Genomic DNA, 19,506 nt, shown 5'->3' with positions numbered 1-19,506 from the left:
CAACTTCTCTAATTTAAAAGTTTTATTTTAATTTTAAAAATATTAACTGGCGCCCGAGCAGGGACCAACAGAGTGTAAAACAATACTGTTGGACAACCAAATGAATTATTAGGAATGTTCTAATTATTGGAACGGAGACATCTTAAAGGTCGGTTACCAATAACTGCTAACCCAATGGTGGACTGCACGTTCTGTCAGGTCATCCCGCAGAACATCCCCAACTGAAGTGTGTGTTACAGGATCCCAAGTAGAAAGCGAAAAGGAAGACATCCGATCCACCAGGAGGAGCAGCCACATCAATAAGAATATGTAAGTTAATGAATAAATGAAGAAGACTCCAAATTGAACTAAATTAACGTAAATAATTTAAGTGAAAGAGAATTTACTCAAATTTAAGGAAAGTTGTTTTAAGAAATAAATAAATAAAATATTTTGAAAAAATACACTGAGAAAATTTGCAAAACCTAAGTAATAAATAAATTCTTTTAATGATCAATCTTAAAAATAATAATTTTAAAATTTAAAAGAAAACAAAAAAGATAAACAATTAAATTTGTACATTTCAAATTACATAATAATTTTTACATTACAAATAAATTATAATATTCTCAATTATTACTAAGTGTAATTGTTATGATATTGTAAATCTGGCATCACTATACTTCTTATTTCTTTTATACTGTTATTATGTATGTATATTATATTCAATAAAGTCAGTTGTCATCTTACATTGAAACTGCGTGTAACTCTGTTCAACAGGTTATGGGCCTATTGCTCAACAAGTTATTTGCCTTTTGCTAAAAGTAAATTTATTTAAAATTGATTTATTTAAACGAAAAAGGCGGCAGGTGCTCTTTGTTTTCCTTTTGAAAAACTTCGCGGACGTGAAAATTTCGATTATTGGAAGCGGAAAGCAAAATCGTATTTGGTCGTAAAAAGTTGCTGGAAAATAACGGAGAACGGTTTATCCGAAAATTCAACGGGAAAAGATCGTAATCGGAAAAAGTATCGTTGTTTCAATTGTGGTCAGGAAGGCCATATGCGTAAAGAGTGCCGCAAGTCTCCGAAATCAAAGAAAGTAAATGAGAATGAAGGTAAAAACAGGACGGCAATGTTTTCAAATTCGCTGTTAGCGAATTCGTGTTTGCATTCTCAGAGCGGCGAAAATGTATGGTACGTTAACTCCGGCGCAACGTCACATATGACAAACGATCTGAAGTTACTTTCGAAGTTTGCAGCAGAGCATAATGAAGTAATTTTAGCTAACAGAGAGCGAGTTCCCGTTAACAGCGCAGGCGAAGTCAGCCTGGTTTTAAATGTGAACAGGCAAAAAGTTAAAACAAATATTCGAAATGTGTTCCCAGTCTTTGCGCGAATCTTTTGTCGGTTCGGCAAATAAAAAAACAAAACAAAAAGGTGATGTTCGAAGGGAATATATGTAAAATCCTTGACGCGAAAAACAGATTAATTGCAAAAGCGTATCAGAAAATGGTTTGTACAAATTAGATTGCGCTAAAATTCCAGTTGGGAAAGCAATGACATCTATTGATAATTTTTAACTGTGGCATCGAAACTAGAATAACAACTAAATCAGCTGCTACTCGTGCTAAAAATTGCTTGGACGCTACACATTCGGACGTGCTTGGTCCAATTAGCACAAAATCGTTCAGCGGTGCAAGATTTTGTTGGTGTTTGTTGACGATTTTTCTAGAAAGGTATTTGCGTATCTAAATCAGATGTATTTGAAAAATTCAAGCAGTTTAAAAGCGAAGTAGAAACGCAACGTGGACGAAAAATAAAAGTGCTGAGAACAGATAATGGCACTGAATATTGTATTTCTCAATTTATAAAATTTTTGCGTGAATGTGGTATTGCTCACCAAAAGACAGCTCCATATACGCCCGAGCAAAACAAAAACGTTTAAAGTTAGATACAAAATCAGAAGTGTATTTTTGTTGGTTATTGCATAGAGTCAAAAGCATTTAGGCTTTACCGAAAATCTGACTACAAGTTTATCGTGAGTCGTGATGTAAAATTTTTAGAAAATACAAGTAATAAATACAAGCGCGCAGAGCCAAGTCTAATAGTTGATATAATTAATGAAAACGAAGCTAATGACATTAACAATTCAGGGGAGCTGAATTAGAGCTAATTGTGTGATGTCAGTATATCTTCGGAAGGTGAATACGATACTCCTGATGATAGCGAGGTAGCTGTGGCGAAAAGTATTCAGTTCGTCCATCAGAGCGTATTGCTAACAAGGCCAAGAGGAATTTGTTGTTAAGCGTGGTGTCTGATGATAATGATCCGGTGGATCTTGAAGAGGCATTGAATAGTCCAGAGGCAGATGACTGGAAACGCGCAATGAAAGAGGAGATAGAATCTCATAAGACAAATAAAACTTGGGTGCGTACGAAAATGCCGGAAAGTAAAAGAGCAATAAATTCGAAGTGGGTTTTTAAAACGAAGCGCAATGCTGAAGGTGCGCTGGTTCGTTGTAAAGCAAGGCTCGTGGTTAACGGTTGCTCTTAGAAACAAGGTGTTGACTATTCGGAAACATTTTCTCCGGTAGTCAGATACAATACATTACGATTTTTAACAAGATTTGTCGGTGCATCAGTTAGATGCGGTAACTGCATTTTTGAACGGTGAACATCAAGGAGAAGTGTTCATGAAACAACCTGAAGGTTATAATGACAATTCTGGCAGAGTTTGTCGTCTATTAAAATCGTTGCGTGGTTTAAAACAAGCAAGCAAAGATTGGAACGATAAATTAAATGAGATACTAATTAGTCTAGGACTAATTCGGAGCGAAGTCGATCAATGTATTTACTTTTGTGTGAGTGAGTACAGCATGGTATACGTAGCAATTTATGTAGACGACGTTCTGGTGTTCTCTAATGACAAAAAGGCTACGCAGCGGATTAAGAACGAGTTGTCCTCGAAATTCAAAATGAAGGACATGGGTTTAGCGTCATCCGTACTTGGGATGAGAGTACAGCGCGATGAGGTAAAAAAGTTAATTAAACTTGATCAGTCTGAATATATTTCCAGTGTACTAAAACGGTTTGGAATGGACGATTGTAATGCGGTAGCTCCGCCACTAGATTTGTCGCAAAAGCTAACAATAGAAATGTGTCCAAAAACTGAGGAAGAAAAAAAAAAGATGGAAAAGGTTCCATGTATGGAGGCAGTGTGTAGTCTGTTGTATGCAGCCCAAAATACCCGGCCTGATATAAGCTTCGCAGTCAATTTGCTGAGTCGTTTTTCACAAAACCCCGGCAAAGGTCATTGGCTCCCACTGAAGTGAGTGATGAGGTATTTGAAGGGTACAGTCAACAAAGGCATCGTGTTTCGGAAATCAGCTCAAAGTTTAACTGGTTATTGTGATGCTGACTGGGCAGGAGGTCTTGATCAAAGGCGATCAACTCCTGGTCACGTATTTATAATGCAAGGTGCAGCTATATCTTGGTCATCGCACAGACAGCGTACCGTAGCATTGTCACCAACTGAGGTGGAGTTAACATCTGTAGTAAGCGCAATGCAAGAAGCGATTTGGTTACATCGGCTAGAGTCGGAACTAATTCATGGTGGTACAGAAGGAATAAAAATGTACTGTGATAACAAGAGCGCTATTCACATTGTTCGGAACAATAACTTTTCTGCTCGAACTAAGCACGTGGACATCAAAGCGAAGTTTATACGAGAGAATTTACGAGATAAGTCATTGCAGCTGGAATATATTTCAACAAGCGAAATGTTAGCAGATGGTTTAACAAAGGCTATACCTGCAGTTAAGAAAGAATTTATTAATGTTAAATTAGGCATAAAGTAAAGTCATGTATCATTTAACACAGTTTTTAATTTAACTAATGCAAATGCTGAAATTCAAGAAACTGTTAGACAAATTTTGGCCGAACAGCTGCCAAATTTGTTACGTCAGACTCAAACCAACACTTTTGATTTTACTACTACAGAGAGTCAGGGAATTAATGTTGAACATTTATGAAATTTAGATGGCTTAGATAAAGTACCGGACATTGTTAAAAACCTACGCGAATTTTCAGGCAACCCAGCTGAATTTAGGTCGTGGAGAAAGAAAGTAGATAGGATTTTGCAAACATATGAGCACACTAGAGGCTCGCCTAAATATTTCGGAATATTGCACACAATTCGCAATAAAATTATCGGCAATGCCGATATTGCCTTAGAATCTTACAATGTTCCCTTAAACTGGACTGCCATATCCAAATGCCTCACACAGATAAAAGAGATTTGAGCACTCTAGAATACCAAATGACCTCAATAGTTCAAGGCCCTAACGAGTCTGTTGAAAACTTCCACCAAGCCGTTTATAAACATCTGTCGATAATATTAAATAGAATTGGTTGCATGGACTTAAATTTAGAATTTCAACAACTCGTGACCAAGTTATATAGAGATAAAGCCCTAGACACCTTTGCCAGAGAACTACGTGGAGACTTGTCACGACTTTTGGGTATAAAAGAACCCACAGACTTACCAACTGTACTACATATTTGCTTGAAATTAGAAAATCAAGCTTTCAGGTCAAATCATGCTATGAATAAAGGGCAACAATTAAATTTCCGCCAAACGCATCAATCGCCACAACGACCCCCACCAATGCACAGGCAAAACCAAATCCATAGTAACCCAAATTTACAACCAAAACCACTTTTCTCATCAAATATGGCTCCTCAGCCAATCCCATTCTTATTGCCCAGACAAAATAATACTAATTTTTGACAGTTTCAACAAAAACCATTCTTTCTGAATGTAGGCAGTCAATTTGGACCGATTCCTCCATACCAACAACCCCGTCCTTTTACACCTAAACCATAATCAAGGCCAGAGCCGATGAACATTGACAAGAGCATTCACACTAAACAAATCAATTATATCAATAGACCACCTGCCTTGGAGGCCGCTAAAAGACCCTTATGTCACGCATATCACATAACGAGCTGAATAAAAGGCAGAGAAACTTCCATATCGAAACATCTCAGACAGACCCGACTTCAGTCATAGAAGAACCAGAAATGTCGGTGTATGAACAGAATATAAGTAGCTGCTCAAGAAGACCAAACGTTAATTGAATACACCGAGCTAGTAGTAAACCATGACAATGAATACCAATATATCAATTTTTTTAGAATAACGGACTCCTCACTTCCATATTTTGAATGTAAGTTGAGGAATGGGCAAATTTTTAAAATTTTAATAGACACTGGGCCAACCAGAAATTATATTCAATCAAAATTAGTTTCCAATCCAATTCTTAATAAAAATTCTTTCGATGTTGTCTCTGTAGGAGGCAAGACTCAGATAACCCATCATAAACTAGCTAACATGTTTGGCGATTCCAACTCAATAATAAAATTCTTTTTATTACCCACACTTAAAACATTTGACGCGATATTGGGAAATGATAGTTTGAAAGAGCTTGGTGATGTAATTAATATACGTAATAAAACAATGTCTCTAAAAACTGGTAAAATAATTCCAATAAAAAAAAAATTGAACAAGTAAATAATATAATTCCCAGAACAGATCATCTTTCAAGCAATCTTACTAAAGAAATGCCCAAGCCTATTTTCCGAACCTAATGAAAAACTGACCTACACCACAAACGTTAAAGCAGAAATTTGTACAAGTACTAACACTCCTGTTTATTCCAAATTTTATCAATATCCAATGTCCTTTAAAGACGAAGTAAATAAACAAATAAAAGAACTATTCTTCTTCTTTACTGGCGTAGACACCGCTTACGCGATTATAGCCGAGTCAACAACAGCGCGCCAGTCGTTTCTTCTCTTCGCTACGTGGCGCCAATTGGATATTCCAAGCGAGGCCAGGTCCTTCTCCACTTGGTCCTTCCAACGGAGTGGAGGTCTTCCTCTTTCTCTGCTTCAGAGCTGGAGTGTTTTCATCCATCCGGACAACATGACCTAGCCAGCGTAGCCGCTGTCTCTTAATGCGCTGAACTATGTCAATGTCGTCGTATATCTCGTACAGCTCATCGTTCCATCGAATGCGATATTCGCCGTGGCCAACGCGCAAAGGACCATAAATCTTCCGCAGAACTTTTCTCTCGAAAACTCGCAACGTCGACTCATCGGTTGTTGTCATCGTCCAAGCCTCTGCACCATATAGCAGGACGGGAATTATGAGCGACTTATAGAGTTTGGTTTTTGTTCGTCGAGAGAGGACTTTACTTTTTAATTGCCTACTCAGTCCGAAGTAGCACCTGTTGGCAAGAGTAATCCTGCGTTGGATTTCTAGGCTGACATTGTTGGTGGTGTTAATGCTGGTTCCTAAATAGACGAAATTATCTACAACTTCAAAGTTATGACTGTCAACAGTGACGTGAGTGCCAAGTCGCGAGTGCGACGACTGTTTGTTTGATGACAGGAGATATTTCGTCTTGCCCTCGTTCACTGCCAGACCCATTTGCGTTGCTTCCTTGTTCAGTCTGGAGAAAGCAGAACTAACGGCGCGGGTGTTGAGACCGATGATATCAATATCATCGGCATACGCCAGCAGCTGTACACTCTTATAAAAGATTGTACCTGCTCGGTTCAGTTCTGCAGCTCTAATAATTTTCTCCAGCAGCAGATTGAAAAAGTCGCACGATAGGGAGTCGCCTTGTCTGAAACCTCGTTTGGTATCGAACGGCTCGGAGAGGTCCTTCCCGATCCTGACGGAGCTTTTGGTCCCGCTCAACGTCAGTTTACACAGCCGTATTACTTTTGCGGGGATACCAAATTCAGACATTGCGGCATAAAGGCAGCTCCTTTTCGTGCTATCGAAAGCAGCTTTGAAATCGACGAATAGGTGGTGAGTGTCGATTCTCCTTTCACGGGTCTTTTCCAAGATTTGGCGCATGGTGAATATCTGGTCGGTTGTTGATTTTCCAGGTCTGAAGCCACACTGATAAGGTCCAATCAGTTTGTTGACGGTGGGCTTTAATCTTTCACACAATACGCTCGATAGAACCTTGTACGCGATGTTGAGGAGGCTAATCCCACGGTAGTTGGCGCAGATTGTGGGGTCTCCTTTTTTATGGATTGGGCATAGCACACTTAAATTCCAATCGTTGGGCATGCTCTCATCCGACCATATTTTGCAAAGAAGCTGATGCATGCTCCTTATCAGTTCTTCGCCGCCGTGTTTGAATAGCTCGGCCGGCAATCCGTCTGCCCCTGCCGCTTTGTTGTTCTTCAGGCGGGCAACTGCTATTCGAACTTCGTCATGGTCGGGCAATGGAACGTCTGCTCCATCGTCATCGATTGGGGAATCGGGTTCGCCTTCTTCTGGTGCTATGTGTTCGCTGCCATTCAGCAGGCTGGAGAAGTGCTCCCTCCATAATCTAAGTATGCTCTGGGCATCGGTGGCTAGATCACCTTTGGTGGTTCCACAAGAGTATGCTCCGGTCTCAAAACCTTCTGTAAGTCGCCACATTTTTTCGGCCAGCTTATCAAGCTGTTCGTACTCACGCATTTCGGCCTCTTTCTTCTTCTGTCTGCAAATGCGTCTCGCTTCCCTCTTCAACTCTCGGTATCTATCCCATCCCGCACGTGTTGTGGTCGATCGTAACGTTGCGAGGTAGGCAGTCTGTTTTCTCTCCGCTGCGACACGGCACTCCTCATCGTACCAGCTGTTCTTTTGCACTTTCCGAAAACCAATGGTTTCGGTTGCAGCTGTACGTAAGGAGTTTGAAATGCCGTCCCACAGTTCCCTTATACCGAGTTGTTGACGAGTGCTCTCAGAGAGCAGGAGTGCAAGCCGAGTAGAAAATCGTTCGGCTGTCTGTTGTGATTGCAGCTTCTCGACGTCGAACCTTCCTTGTGTTTGTTGGCGTGCGTTTTTTGCTGCACAGAGGCGGGTGCGAATCTTGGCTGCAACAAGATAGTGGTCCGAGTCGATGTTAGGACCTCGGAGCGCACGCACATCTAAAACACTGGAGACGTGTCTTCCGTCTATCACAACATGATCGATCTGGTTGGTGGTTTTTCGATCCGGAGACAGCCAGGTAGCTTGATGTATCTTCTTATGCTGGAATCTAGTACTACAGATAACCATATTTCGGGCCCCGGCGAAGTCGATCAGCCTCAACCCATTTGGGGATGTTTCGTCGTGGAGGCTGAATTTACCGACCGTAGTGCCAAAGATACCTTCTTTGCCCACCCTGGCGTTAAAGTCGCCAAGCACGATTTTGACATCGTGGCGGGGCATCTCTCATAAGTGCGCTCCAAGCACTCATAAAAGCATCTTTGGTCACATCGTCCTTCTCTTCCGTCGGGGCGTGGGCGCAAATCAGCGATATGTTGAAGAACATCGCTTTGATGCGGATTGTGGCTAGAGATTCATCCAACGGGGTGAATGATAGTACTCGGCGACGAAGTCTTTCTCCCACCACCAACCCAACACCAAACTTGCGCTCCTTTATATGGCCACTGTAAATGCCACAATACCTACTCGTCTCAGCCCTTGTTTCGGCCATCGCACTTCTTGGACGGCGGTGATGTCAGTCTTTATTTTACGAGGACATCAACCAGCTGGGTAGCGGCCCAATTAAGGGACCGGACATTCCAGGTGCATGCCCTCAAATCGTTATCATTAATTCGTTTGCCATGATCGTCATCAAAAGGGGGGTCACTCATCCAAGGCTTGTTTTTCCTGTTCATTGGTACTGTTTTTTACGTGGCGGATCCCAAACCCAGCGCACAACCCTGTGTAGGGGATGTTTCGCCTTCTCACGTTAGCTCGCCTTCAAACGGATGTTCTTAGGCTACCCAGAGGATACTTGGTCAAAGACCGGAAGTCGTGAGCTGCTTGAGTCATATGTAAAAGAATCGTTTCTGGCCACTCCCAAGTGAATGGCGATCAGAGAACTTTCCTCACTTGCGTGAACTTCTACACATGACTCCATCCTCCAAAAAAACGTTTACTTCTTCCTTTAATTCAATAAGCCTTTTTAAGACATTACCTCTTGACAGCCATTGCACCTCACAGTGTAAAAGAAGATGTTCGTGATCACTTCCCATTTCTTTGCACAAAACAGAGAACAATCTTGAGTTAAGTGGACGAGATTTTATAAAGTTAATGAACTTTACACACTCTTGCATCGTTGCTGTCAAGGGTAAGGGCATTTTTTTGACGGCTAATGCTTCCCTATGAATGCTACAGAGCGTCCATACACATTCCGGTGTTATGGCTTTTATCCTTGGATAAAGTCCAGTACGAATGCCTGACATTGCTCGTGCGCCATCCTACTTAATCCCACACACTTCTTCCATTCAATATTACTTTTGTTGATATAATCATTAATCAAGTTAAATATTTCTTCGGAGGTCGTTCGCGTTGGCAAAGATTTACAGAACAAAAACTCTTCACAAATAGTATTATCATAGGCATATCGTACAAAACATATCAGATTGGCATTATCGGAAATGTCTGTACATTCATCGACTTGTAAGGAAAAATAATGACATAATTTCAGCTGGCTTTCATTTGATACAAGATCACGCATACGTGACTCAGAGAATGCTTTTTTACATTCTCTGTGTGACTTTGTATATTTTTCTTCAAAACATTTCTCTTTATTCATTCTCGCATGAATTCAGTCATTTTACATATATTTCTGCCTTTGAACTTGCAAATTTCTGCTAAATAGCAGCGAGAATGGTGAATTCCTTACTACAATTCTATAAGCTCTGTTATTCGTCCAATCAAACATCATACAGAATTCAATTTGCACCTTCTCTATATCTTTAAGTCCTCTGGCTGAGCTTTCGCCTCGCTCTTTTGTTTCAACTTCAGGTCAGTCATCAGCGGTGAGTAGCACGATCTCCGCTTACGAATATTGCGACGCATCGATCAATCGATAGTAGATATTATTTTGAAAACAAGGCGGGAATGTTGCGGCCCGGTATTTTATTTTGCTGGCCCGGTACCGGGTCGCGACCCGGCATTTGGGAAACGCTGGACTACAGAAAACTAAACAGTGTCACAATAGCAAACAAATACCCCATACCGGACATAAATGGAGTACTTTCGCAACTAGGCGATAACAAGTTATTTTCCGTGTTGGACTTCAAGAGTGGATTCCATCAAATTCTTTTAAAAGAAAGTAATATTGAGAAAACAGCATTCTCGATAAATAACGGAAAGTATGAAGTTACAAGACTCCCATTTGGACTGAAAAATGCTCCTTCTATATTTCAACGCACTCTTGACGATATTCTCAGAGAATAATTGTTTTTAGTAAGGACGAACAAACGCATTGTAAAGATCTTGATATAATATTCCAAACATTAAACTCAGCAAACATTAAATGTCAATTAGAAAAGTGTGAATTCTTTAAAACTAAAGTTGAATTTCTTGGATTCGTTATATCAAACAAAGGCATAGAGACAAATACCAACAAGGTAAAAGCCATAGCTAATTACCCACGTCCCAAGACACTTAAGGAATTAAGATCTTTCTTGGGGTTATCAGGATATTATAGGATGTTCATTAAGGGGTACGCAACAATTGCCAAACCGCTCACAGAATTGCTGAGAGGAGAGGACGGACGAATATCAAAAGGGGCCTCATCAAAGAAACTAATACAACTTAATGATAAAGCCTTAAAAGCGTTTGAACAGCTGAAAATACTCTAATTTCTGACGATGTAATCTTACATTATCCTGATTTTACTAAAGAATTTACAATAACCACTGATGCTTCTGATGATGCAATAGGAGCAGTCCTTTCTCAAGCCGATAGACCAATAGCATTGATATCAAGAACCTTAGCAAAGGCCGAAGAATGTTATGAAACTGTACGATTAATGCATTTAAAAATAAGATATTTACTCATAAAGAAAATCCACCCGACTATAAATTTACACTACCCTTCCCAACATTTCGCAGACACATTATTTCCAAACCAAACTTTTCTGACACTGAATTAATTGAAATATTAAACTACTCGTATCTTAATCCGTCCGTTATAAATGGAACCTACACAACACAAGATTTAATGGGCAAAATACAGAAACTATATCCACACCATTTCTCATCCATTAGAATAAGATTCACCCAATCCAAGGTCCAAGATTTAATAACTGAAACAGAACAAGACGAAATCATTATAAAAGCCCACAATGGAGCCTATAAAATGCTGAAGAAAACAAGATACAAATTTTAGAGAAATATTACTTTCCTAAAATGAAATAGAAAATATTCACTTTATTGAAACAATGTCAAGTTTGTAAAGAAGGAAAATATGATAGAAAACCACCTAATCCAGAGTTGAAAGAAACCCCAATACCAGAATACCCAGGACATATAATTCATATTGACATATTCTCTACTGAAAAAAAAATTAATACTCACAGCAATAGATACATTTTCAATCAAGCAAGGATTATAAAATCAAAAGCAATAGAATATAATAAGAAACCCCTAAATGACCTACTCTTTTACTATGGTGTTCCAAAATTCATTGTAATGGATAACGAAAAATCTTTTAACTCTGCCAGTATCACCTTTATGATGAAAGATCAGTTAGGCACAGAAATCTTTACAGCTCCGCCTTATAAAAGCGCGGTCAATGGTCAAATCGAGAGATTCCATTCTACCCTGTCCGAGATAATGAGGTGCTTAAAAACTAAGCAAGAAAATAGTACGTTTGAGGACTTACTACATAGTGCTGTCCATGAGTATAACTATACAGTGCACTCAGTAACAAAAAAAGACCATTGGAAGTATTTTCTGGCAGAAATATTACCACCGATCCCGAACACGAGAAAAATATAAAGAACAATATCGACAGACTTAAACAGACCCATAAAAAGGAACGTAAAGAAATCAAGACATATGTGCCAGGGCAAAAAATATTTGTTAAACAAAATACAAGATTAGGTTCGAAGTTATCCCCACGTTATAAAAGAGAAATAGTTAAAGAAAAAAGCATCCATCATTAAAGAAGCAGATCGAATTGTTCACAAAAGCAATATAAAAAATACTTAAGTCCAAAAATTGCCAAGGGAGACATGTCAGTTTGAATAAAAAAATCTTCCTTTAATATCATTAAAAAAGCAAATATCATTCTTTGAAATGAAATAGAAATCGATGAAGTTCAATAAAAAAAAAACACTGAAATGGTTTATATCGAAAAAATTCCGGAATTAGATCCAACCACCTATTACACATTTTTAATAGAACCTATTGGAAAAATAAATGAATATTTCATTTAGAAACAACTGAAATTTTTGTATCAAAAAAACGAAATGTTTAATGTACCAAAAAATTGTTAAACTGAAAATGTATAATATAAGAGAAACAAAATGTATTGTAACGGCAGGATAATCCCAAATAATAAAACATATAATCTAAGCCAAATCAGAAAAATTACTACAACCAAACAAAAAACTCCGAAAACGCCAAATATTAATAACATTCCTTACTTCTAACGCCTACTTAAAGAGAAGCAGGAATTTGAGGGGGAGGAGTTAAATACAAATAAGTTTAACACTTGCACAAGTGGCTGTCCACTTGAATATTCTGAAAAACATGAACTTAAATTATAAATTTCAAGGCAGCACACCAAATAAAAATAAAACGGAAGTTTTAAATGGCAACAGATTTGCCATACTAAGCAATGGTTCAGACGACGATGCGAGGGGTACCACCACAGTCGTTAATGCCAAACCACCTCCGATATATTTGCGCGAGCGTAGCAGTAATACTCTTGTTGCGAATTTAAGTGAAATTGTTGGCACTAACAATTTTCATATAGTGCCTTTGAAAAAAGGCAATATAGACGAAACAAAAATTCAGTCCTACACTGAAAAAAGTTGTATGGAAATCGGTAAATTTTTGTCGAATAAAAACAAAAATTATTATTCGTATCAACTGAAGAGCTCTAAGGGCCTAGTTGTTGTAATCAAGGGTATAGAGTCCGCCGTAGACTCTAGTGAAGTGAAAGAAGCATTGGAGGAATGTGGTTTTGGAATTAAAACAGTTGTAAATATATTTAATAGAAACAAAGTACCATAGCCCATGTTTAAAATTGAATTGTTGCCGAATTCGAATCAACTAAAAAAATGAGAGCCATCCTATATACAATCTGAAATATTTGCTGCATCGCAGAGTAACTGTGGAAGAACCACATAAAAGAAACGGTCCAGTACAATGTACTAACTGCCAAGAATATGGGCATACTAAATCATATTGCACTCTACGCAGTGTTTGTGTGGTATGTGGTGATTTACATCCCACTTCGAAATGCACCCTTACGAAAGAAGAATTAAATAAAAAATGCAGCAAATGTGGAGGAAATCACACTGCTAACTACAGGGTTTGTCCTGCATATAAAGATTTGAAATCGAAGTTGTCGCAGGGCATTCAAGCACGTCGTAACCAAATGTTACAAACACCCCTAATGAAATTATAGCAACCTCAAATCCTATTACTTCTATCAATAATAATATGCAAGGAAGATATGCAAATGTGGTGAAAGGCAACACTGTGCAAATGCAACTGCCGCAAAATCCTCCAAATGGAGGTATTGAAACTATGATTATAAATCTTACACAGTGTATGACACAATTTATGTCTACCATGAAAACATGATCCAAGATTTAATAAAATCACAAAATCAAATGCTGCAAAATTTATTAAGTAAAAAATGAGCTTACTAAATATCTGTATATGGAATGCCAACGGTGTTAACCAACATAAATTAGAGATTATCAGATTTCTGTCTGAAAAGAATATTGATGCAATGCTTATATCAGAAACTCATTTAACAAATAAAAATAATTTCAATATTCTGGGATTTAGAGTCTATGTCACAAATCATCCAGATGGAAAAGCGCATGGTGGCACGGCAGTATTGATCAGAAATCGTTTAAACCACTATGCCCTAGAATCGCATGCTACTCCACAGTTACAAGCTACAACAATTTCACTCAAAAATCGGGGTTGTGACTTAAACCTTACTGCTATATACTGTCCACCTCGTTTTAAAATTACAGAAATCGAATTTAAAGACTCTTTTGGAACACTAGGTCAAAAATTTCTAGCAGGTGGAGATTACAACGCAAAACACACGTATTGGGGCTCACGTCTTATTAATCCGAAAGGACGACAGTTGTACTACACTATTATGAATAAGCATAATAAGCTGGATATAATATCTCCTGGTAAGCCGACATACTGGCCCAGTGATAGAAGAAAAATACCAGACTTAATAAATTTTGCTATAGTCAAAAATATAGATAGATCGCTTATGACAGCTGATACATGTACAGACTTATCATCTGATCATTCTCCTGTACTAATAAAGTTATACGAACAGCCCATGATATTTGAGCCAAAAGTTTCTCTAACATCACATAAAACTAACTGGTTGAAATATAGAAAGTATATCAGCACCCACATCAATATTGATTGCAAAATAAATACAGGAAGAGACATTGATGAAAATATAAGAGAAATTAATGACGTAATAACTAATGCAGCTGTATTGGCAACACCAAAAAGAAACAACAAACCAGTTGGTTTTAGAAAGATCACCAATAATGAAATAGAGAAACTTGTAAATGAGAAAAGGCGAGCTAGGCGGGAATGGCAGTTAAATCGATCCCCTTCAACTCTGCTTCAACTGAAATCTGCTGTTCGAAAGTTAAAAAAGCGCTTAAATGCGAAGAGGAACACAACACTGAAAATTATATAAAGAAACTGTGTCCAAATTCTCGCAAGCAAAACTCTCTTTGGAAAGCACAAAAGCCTTTCAAGCCACCAGTAGATTCCAACATGCTTCTAAGACAGTTGAATGGTAATTGGGCACGTAGTGATGAGGATAAGGCAAATTGCTTTGCAAATCACCTAGAAAAGGTATTTCAACCCAATTGCCCAAAGAACAACTTCGAGTTGCCAACCTTGCCCAATACCGCAAAAGAGTTACATGTGCCTATTAGGACTTCTACTTCTGAAGTTACTAGAATAATAAAAGAGCTTAACCCCAAAAAATCACCTGTACATGATAATATTACCCCAAAAATGCTAATTGACTTACCAAATATTGCCGTAAAGGTGCTCTCTTTGCTCTTCAATGCAATTCTTAATCTCGGACACTATCCAAATTCATGAAAAAAGTCGCAGATCATCTTGATAGACAAACCTGGGAAAGACTTAACACAGCCGTCTTCATACAGACCAATCAGTCTTCTACCCTGTCTTTCTAAGATATTTGAAAATTTGTTACTATCAAAGATGACTCCTTTCCTCCACGAAAATAATATAATACCAACGCACCAATTTGGGTTTCGTGAAAAACATAGCACGATTGAGCAAGTATATAGAATTACTAACGAAATAAGAAAAGCATTTGAGCACAGAGAGTACTGTTCAGCTATATTTCTAGACGTGGCTCAGGCGTTTGATAAGGTATGGCATGAGGGCCTTTTATACAAGATTAAAAATATTCTACCTTCAGAATTATATAAAACATTTGAATCGTATTTAAAAAATAGAAAATTTATGGTAAAAGTGGGAGATTTCATATCTGATGAAAGACAGATAAGGGCTGGTGTACCCCAGGGCAGTGTTCTAGGCCCAACACTAAACATCATATATACAGCAGATCTTCCAACAGCTAACAATGAATACCTTCTACTTTTGCGGACGACGCAGCTATAGTGAGCCGTAACAAATGCCACATAATACAGGGTAGGCCATTTAAAGTTGACCTAAAAAAAAAGAACAAAAGAAAACAATGTTTTTTGTTCATTTCAAAAATAATTTATTTTGGTCCAAGGGGATTTGTTTCAGCTAATATTTAAAAATTAGATCGCGTAAATGGGCACCTTTAGCTTTGACAGCTAAATGCACTCTTTTTTCGACATTTTCCATGACTTTGGCCAATGTTTCGGATGATATGGCGGCTGTTTCACGTCGAATGTTGGCTTTCAGTTGAGCTAAGGTCTTTGGCTTATTAGCGTATACCTTGGATTTCAAATAACCCCACAAATAAAAGTCTGGTGGCGTCAAATCTGGTGATCTCGGTGGCCAGTCAACATCACCATTTTTCGATATCAATCGCCCGGGGAAAAATGGTCGCAATAAATTGATTGTTGGTCGAGCTGTATGGCATGTAGCCCCGTCCTGTTGAAACCAGAAGTTATCCATGTCATTTTCGGGAATAATGGGTATCACAAAATCCGTTATCATGGCTCGATAACGCTCACCATTGACTGTTGTCGTGGCTCCATCATCGTCTTCGAAAAAATACGGTCCGATGATCATATTCGCGCAAACACCGCACCAAACTGTTACTTTTTGGTCGTAAAGAGGCTGTTCTTCAATTAATTGAGGATTTTCGGTGGCATAAAATCGGCAATTTTGCTTGTTTACGCCTCCATTCAACGAGAAATGTGCCTCGTCTGACATGATGAGTTTTCGCCAAAAGTCAAGTTCGTTTTCAGCCATTTCGATGGCCCATTTGCCAAAATTAAGGCGTCGCGGATAATCAGCTGGGTTTAGTTTTTGTGCCATTTGAATTTTATATGGAAACATCTTCAAATCTTTATGAATTATGCGTCGGAGAGTGGTGCGAGAGCATCAAGAATATTAGCCGAGCACTTAAAGTTTGTCGAAGAATGGCTAGCTAACTGGCATATAAAGGTTAATGAACAAAAGTGTAACATGCTTACACTTAGACCAAAAATGTGTCCGGCAATAAAAAAATTAACAATATTTTAGTACCCCAAGCGAATGAAGTAACCTATCTTGGTATTCACCTAGATAGAAGACTTACGTGGAAAAAACATAGATCTAGTAAAATAACTTGCATGAAGATAAGGGCTGCAAATTTAAATTGGCTATTAAATAAAAACTCCAAACTTAGCCTAGACAACAAAGTGATTTTATATATTGCGGTCATAAAGCCGATTTCGATGTATGGCATTCAACTGTGGGGTACGACCTGTGCAACTAATATAGACATAATACAAAGGTTCCAATCAAAAATGCTTAGATCAATCACGTGTTCACCATGGTACATGCGTAATGAAAATATCCATAAAGACCTTGGTATTTCTATGGTAAGGAAAGAAGTAGAAGACAGCAGAATTAAATATATATGTGAACTCCGTTATCCCCCAAACCCTTTGGCTAATGCTTTGGTACATTCCTGCAATCAAACACGCTTTAAAAGAAAAGATATGCCCGCGTACTGGGGAGCAATGTATCACCAAAACAGCTCAATCATTTGCTTGAGCGTGTCTAGATTTTAAATAGGTTTACGATTTTTTTACTTATTGTTAGGCTTTCAAAACAAAAAGCAGATTCAATAAATAAAAAGATATTGAAAAAAAAAAATTATAAAGAACAGCTGCCGCTTCAACCCCAAGGAATTCCTAGGAATATAACGCATTCCAGGAATGTCCACAATTCTGCCGCCTTCGCCAGCAAAACCAACGTCGCTGCCGAAAACCCACAGCTAGATCAGGGTATTGTTAAGAATTGTTAAAAAAGAAAGATCAGTTCTGACAAAACATTCAATAAAGAAACTTCTCTAAATTAAAAGTTTTATTTTAATTTTAAAAATATTAACTTACATACATATTACACACAAAATTTATTTTCTTTGTTTATTCTCTCTTGCTCTTCTACTGTCGATCATTCACAAAATTACTTGACTGCGGCTCGAAAAATAAGTAATTATTTTCTTGAGAATTTACTTGGGAGCTGGAAACGGATCTTTATAGGGATGAGCAGCAAGGTTACAGTAAATATGTAATATGATAAAATTTTCTGTATAATATGCCCAACATAAATTATGTACATTCATAGTTTCGCGCAATAGAATATGCGCAATATTGACAAGAAAACAATACAAAAACAAATAAAGAAGGGCTAAATTCGGATGCAACCGAACATTGGATAAAAATCCAAGCAATTTTATATATAACTCCTATATTGACACAGACAAAATCGTTATATGTATTATATATTTTTCTCAATACCACATATTATTAACATGCCACGTGCTAAAAGATGATAATCTCGAGTAAAGTCAGCCGGATGTTCTAACTTCTGATATTAGTTATATGGAGCTAGGTCAAGTTTTCGCCCAATTTTATTAATTTTAGGCACAAAGACACAGTATTATCAACAAAACACGCTCTCATATTTTTACTGAAATAACTCACATATTGGTCGATATATGCAGTACAAAGTCACCCGGAAACTCGAAAATCGTTATATTAGGTATACATATGAGAGCTAATGGAAGCATTGGTCCGATTCAACCCATTTTTGACACACAGACATACCATTACCAGATTAGCTTTTAATTTCAATTATATATCATAAACAATGACCCATATTTTCGATCAAAAGTCGACTATAGGTACCGGGGTCCAAATATTTGGTACCTATAAGCTTGAACAGTTTTGTTGGATTTGAACAATTTTTGATAATAAATTGGCATACACTAAAGGCATTATTCGCACAAAATTTTATCGCGTTATATTAATTACTTCTTGATTTGTGTACTGGGAAGTGAAAGAATCTAGTGGAATTTAAAATTATGTAATATGAGATATAAGCGTAGTTGTAGTCCGATTTCGCCCATTTTCGCACTGTAATATTAGAATATGATAGAAATGTCACGAACAAATGTTGTCGAAATTTGTATGTCAGGTCCCGAAATATGGGGTTTCACCAAAAAGTGGGCGATGCCACGCCCATCGTCCTATTTTCACTCGGGCTCATTTAAAGTCCTCTCATACCCTCAAGGAGGTAAAATTAAAAGTCTCTGGTGTATTTAGTTATTGATTTATTGCGATTTTAGTAGTCTTTTCTTTAACAGTACCGTTATATAGGGAGTGATTAGGGTTATCCCGGTTTCATCCATTTTTACACTGTGGTTAGAAGTTCTTACAGGATTTGTGCTCAGCAAATTTGGTTGTTGTAGCTTAAGTGGTTTAGTATTAAACTTATTAGAGGGCGGGTCCTTGCCCACTTTCTCAAAAATTTTGCCCACAGTTGCCCCTTGCTCTTCTGTACCAAATAACAGCTTTATATCTTAATTTAGTGCTTAGCACGAAAGAAGAAAACCGCATATCTATGAAGAATTTCAAGTAATAACGATAATGATAGATTGACCACAACTTCCCCTCACAGCAGTTTACAGTCCCCCGATACATCAAATAAAAGGTGACTGATCAATAACCATAAAAACATAATTTAGTTAATGCCGATTTGTGGGCGTGGTAGTCGTCTGATTACACCCATCTACGAACTCGAAATATTTTTTGTACTAAAGAACCCACATACCAAGTTACAACTTGCACGGACGGACGGGCAGACAGATAGTCAACCAGATTTCAACTTATCTCGTCATCAAATATCTATCTTGCTTAGTTTAAAGTGATACATACAACCTATGTATGTATATACTCTGTAGCAAATGATTGCAAGAGTATAA

At 37.9% G+C, this 19,506-nt stretch overlaps 1 protein-coding gene across 1 annotated transcript in view; it reads right to left on the bottom strand.

Annotated features, from left to right (window-relative positions):
- The window catches only part of LOC105224069 (cyclin-dependent kinase 5 activator 1), a 325,563-nt gene that overhangs the window by 159,815 nt on the left and 146,242 nt on the right, over nucleotides 1-19,506 (bottom strand). The gene's annotated exons all lie outside the window — the stretch shown is intronic.

The sequence above is a fragment of the Bactrocera dorsalis genome, chromosome 1 (genome assembly GCF_023373825.1).
Source record: "Bactrocera dorsalis isolate Fly_Bdor chromosome 1, ASM2337382v1, whole genome shotgun sequence".
In the NCBI taxonomy this organism is placed as follows: Eukaryota; Metazoa; Arthropoda; class Insecta; order Diptera; family Tephritidae; genus Bactrocera; species Bactrocera dorsalis.
Note: the sequence above shows the minus strand (reverse complement) of the source record. Positions and strands in the feature narration are given on the sequence as shown.